The following is a 5,200-nucleotide window of genomic DNA, read 5'->3' on the forward strand; positions in this document are numbered from 1 at the left end:
ATTTGCATGCAGACTAGTGATTGGCCGCTCATATGCCTCAATAGACAGCCGTAAACTGATTGGCTCCTGCCAGAAGAGGGCATGGAATCCCTGCGACCAAAAACACACATAAAAGGGAGCGTGGAAAACCGCAGAGGCAGACAAGCACCTACCTACTACAAGAGAACTTTGAGCACTATCAGAGACCTTCTGCTAGAATCTGTGGACAGAAATCTTTGACAATCTACACTCAGTGTGCAATTGCGCAGCTGTTTCTACCGACAGCAACTTCACCAGAAGACAGAAGAGTTTGACTGGTCTTACATTGTACTAATCTACCTGTCTACTGACAGACTGTCAGTGACTGAGCGGCCAGTTTAAAGACACTTTTAGAAGCATATCGTCATCCAGACAAAAATCAGTATCATGTCTCTAGAGGTGAAGGAGAAGACGCAGGTGAGGTTGGTGTTTCTGGGGGCGGCCGGCGTGGGCAAGACAGCCCTGATTCGCCGCTTCCTCCAGGACACCTTTGAGGCCAAGCACCGGCGCACCGTGGAGGAGATGCACAGCAAGGAGTACGACATCGGTGGCTCTAAGGTCACCGTGGAGATCCTGGACACCAGCGGCAGCTACTCCTTCCCTGCCATGCGCAAGCTCTCCATCCAGAACAGCGACGCCTTCGCCCTGGTCTACGCGGTCGACGACGCAGAGTCGCTGGAGGCCGTCAAGAGCCTCCGCGACGAGATCCTGGAGGTCAAGGAGGACAAGTACACCCCGATCGTTGTGGTGGGTAACAAGGCAGACCGAGCAGGAAGCGACCGGCAGGTGGCAGCTGACGACGTACTGTCAACAGTGGAGCTGGACTGGAACAACAGCTACGTGGAGACGTCGGCCAAGGAGAACAACAACGTGATGGAGGTGTTCAGGGAGCTGCTGCAGCAAACCAACCTGTCCAGCCGGCTGAGCCCTGCTCTGAGGCGCCGCAGGGAGACCTTCCCCAAAGGAGACCCCAAGGACTCCCGGCCACCCATGAACAAGACCAACTCCTGCATCATCTCCTAATAGGGCAGGTTGAAGTAGAAAGAGAGGGAAAGGGTGTGGGCTAGTACACCTGTTAAAGTGCTGCTGGACAAGAGGGAGAGGGAAACTTGACTGTGTATGGGCTGAAAAGGTTGAGTTGAGGGACTGCCAGTGTGCTGAAACAGAACGGAACTCCCAAACACTCTTGATTCTACGTCTGCTTCCCTTGTTCAAGCGATGTGTTTGATATGGGAAGAGAATGGGTGACAACGAATGGTGACGACAGAGGACTTGGTCCAACTAATGTAAACCTTGTAAGGTGGGGAGATAAGGGTGAAAAGGTGACAAAGATGTTCAACTGCTCAGTTGTATACTTAATGTAATGTGTTGCTGCTTATTTGGTTAACAGGCTTCTGCTGTTTCCGTTTAGATCAATGTATAGCTTTTGTATTCAAATGATGCTAATTTTGCAAACGTGTGTTTGACATTCACTTGCAATAAGACATTTGACTGTTGCAAACATACAAGAAGAGTATTTATTGACTCAAAAGGAACAATTTGTATGCTGGGGTTTGTGCAAAGTTAATGGTTTGATGTAAAACACCATCTATTCAGTTGGAAATTCACGTGTAGCACAGCATTATTGTTTACAAAAGACTCGCTTGTATTATAATTTTTTTTTTATTGATTTGCTAAGCATGACTTGATTAATGTGTGTAAAAAGTGGTAACATGCAAATGACTACTACATGCAAGTTTTATTTTAAACATGTTTTTATATTCTCACGTTTTTTTAAATCCATGATTTCTACATTAAACTGCTTTACCAGTGTTCATTTTACAACAGAATGTTTACCCCATAAAGCTAAATAAATAGTACACAAAAAAAGGCTATGATCTCCTGTAATAACTAACTGCATTATGAATATGAGAGACATATTTGCATTCTCAATAGAGAACGAACAACGCAGACACAAACTGGAGGAGTGAAATGGATGTCACACACATCAGACATCGCACACGTCAATCAAATAGCAACGGTCTATCTATCATCATGGCCCCAATAGATAGTCTGGCCCCATGGCCCCAACCTGTAGTCTGGTTCAGGTATCAACACATTTCCACAAACAAACTACAAAAACATACTATCAAATCCCACTTACTAGTGAACGTTTGCACTGTAGGATAAGGCCTAGACCAGGGATGGGCAATTTTGATGGGGATGGGGACTCATCATGAGGGGCCACTGTGGCTCACGGGTCTGCATACCCACATCCATACCCACACATGCAGTCAGAGCAGACCCTAGCCTTTTGAGGGCCCTAAATTAAAAAAAATTGGGGGGTGGGGGAAATTGATCCGCATGCCTACAAAAGAGCTGCCCGTTTCCTATCCCTGGCCTAGGGTATAACTTACCATTCATTACACAAGGCTCAAGGGATTTTCCGCTAAAATGTTTAAAGATGACTACGCTGACGTTATCAGGAATACAATTGAATAACATTAAGCTTAAACCTTCATTTCTAACTGTAAAGAATAAGATAGGCTTATAAAAATGGCAGATATAGCTTCCTGTGATTCAGTTCACACAGCCCCACTTCTTGGTCCAGAAAAGGCATCGAACTGAATTGTGCAGTCTGTATTACAGTCCAACGTCGCCCTCTAACCACAGTTGTCTTTCACTGCGCCCCCCTTCATAAAATATTGATCAACTTTAGAAATATAAATCTTTGTATCTCTTTAAATTACTGTATTTAAATCAGTCTTCCTTTGAGACATTGACCGATGCTATCACAGACAAAATTTGGCTTAATTAGTTACACCTGCTGTGAGCAGTCTAGGCATGTGCCACAAGCCTCAGTACTGTATGCAAATTAGCATCATCACGAGACAATAGGCTACCTTTCTCAACTGATAAGGTATTTAGCACAATGTACTGCACTTGAGTGAGCCCATCTTGGGACCTTTTTACTTCACAAGGCATATCCCTTACAAAGTACTGTATTTCTGTCTTGTTTCGATAGCCTTACACCATAAATCAAATGGAAGCTCATTGTAATTGTGCATATTAGGAATGTTGAAAACACTGAAAGAAATGTATGCAGATTTTCCCTATATGTCATGAACACAGACAACACGGTCACAGCTTCCAACATAGAAGTAAAGTACAACACACTGTCTCCACCAATAGCTGTGGTTGGTCCATGTGCTTCCCCCTGTCCCCATCAGATGCATTGTTTCCTGTCTCATATGAGGAAGTGGCCGGTTGAACGTTAGGCCTGTAGTTCCTCTTTCTGTCCAGTTAAAACATTCTTCCGTACTCTCCCCCTATTCATTCACAGAATGGACTACTGGAGAAGAGATCTCTATACACACACAGTCGAAACAGGTACGTAGGCCTTTGAGAAACAATAGTGTTATTCAATGACACATGACTGAGGTGTTTTAATTGTTATGCCTAAAATTGGTTCTCATATACAATAATTTTGTCTGTGATGAGTGATTACTGAATGCAGCCCTACAGCCTACTGTATTGAAATGACTTGGTTTATTTTGTAGAGAATCGAAATACGTTAAAAGTACATTACGTGTCCTCAGTTCAGATGGATTGTCCAGTGTCTAGTTGTCTTTGCCCCTAAACTTGGTCTAAGCTCCTCAGCAGTTGTTTCAGAGAATCCTGAGGCGTTTAGAACAAGATCAGGGTCCCGGACTCTTTTTGACGACTACAATGCATCTCAAGTTAAAGCATTTGCTCTGAAATGTGATGTGTTCTGTGAAGACAGATAAACAAGCTGGTTGAGACAATACACAAACTCTCTTAATATACTGCTTGCACGACATAGTTAGTCGGTGCCATTTGACTCCACATTCTATCCCATAATGAACTGTGGTCTTTCTACTTTTAGCGATATACCGTAGTTGCTATTAATGCTGTATCCTCAGACAACCAGAAGTGAAATTGTGAGATATCACTTGCACACGTGGCAAAAAAATAAATAAAACTATACAAAAATATACATGTCCTCACTTCTTTAACAGACTAGTTGCCTAGTTGATCCATGCACTTGCCTCATTGCCATACATTTAAGCCAGTACCACTTGCTTTCATGACACGGTTCACATGGAAAACAGACAGGCTTCATTTGAATTTATAGAGGAACCCAGATGTTACACACGCAACCAAAACCAGCGTCAACTTTGAGAGACAATGTTTCCATTGAGTCATTGAGTGTGTGGTAGATCATAAAAGATGAGAGAAGTAGGCCTATTGAATAAGCTGGCAGAAAGAGACAACTGACAGAGCTATTCAGCTTGACCCTTCAACATCAGCTCGACAGGCTTATGAACGTTGGATTTCATTCCACGGATGGTAAACACTTCGCTGTGTGAGGGAGACAAAAGGAGAGGCACGCAATATCTAGAAACCGAACAGGCCAACTCAATGCACCTCTGCAGAACATAGAACCAGTACTTCACCATTCAGACTATTGTTTGCTCATGACAGACTTCAGCAGAACACAAAGCTTCAGGGGAACGAGAGAGAAGAGATTATCGCTACACGTGAAAGCATGTAAGAGCAGATTTAAGCATTTGTTCTCTTCAAAGGCTTAGCCTCGTCTACTTCCGTGTGGTTAATGGGTTCAGTAAATTCCTTGATGTGCATATTCCCTGTTTAAATCTATGAGCAAATGGAGATCAAATCCCCATGAAAGCTGATAGACTAAGGTCCTCGTGATTTGTCCATCATCATTTGCAAAGTGGCAGATTAAATAACCTATTCATGATGTTTTTTTGTGTGCAGAAAACAGACTGTGTGCAAGTGTCTATTCTTGTCCGATATCAGTTAGAGGTATCAGTATCTGTGACTAAAATAGGCATTGCCACTTGTTACAATACTGTGCTCTAGTTCAATGGCTGCGAAGGGCTTTGGGCCATGGGCATGTAACTTCAAGCCAATTCAGTAACCCTTCGAAAAGACTAACCATGTACCAGTCTTGCTTCAATATTGGAGTTCAATTGATCGCAAATACATATTAATCAAAAAGGCTTAATTAACCAAATGCTATGCTGTAAAATTTGCATACAATACACACAATGTGGGATTAAATTAAATGAATTGCAGTTTGTGCTTCATGAGAGTCTGCATGGGTGATGTATTTACCATCCACATAGTATAGCAGAGTACAGTAAAGGACTAGTGG

General features: G+C 43.1%; 1 pseudogene; it reads left to right on the forward strand.

The window, feature by feature from the left end:
- The first annotated feature begins 161 nt into the window (after positions 1-161).
- LOC139370455 (GTP-binding protein Rhes pseudogene) lies at positions 162-1,887 on the forward strand (annotated as a pseudogene).
- Positions 1,888-5,200: the final 3,313 nt, after the last annotated feature.

This window comes from Oncorhynchus clarkii, chromosome 17 (genome assembly GCF_045791955.1).
Source record: "Oncorhynchus clarkii lewisi isolate Uvic-CL-2024 chromosome 17, UVic_Ocla_1.0, whole genome shotgun sequence".
In the NCBI taxonomy this organism is placed as follows: domain Eukaryota; kingdom Metazoa; phylum Chordata; class Actinopteri; order Salmoniformes; family Salmonidae; genus Oncorhynchus; species Oncorhynchus clarkii.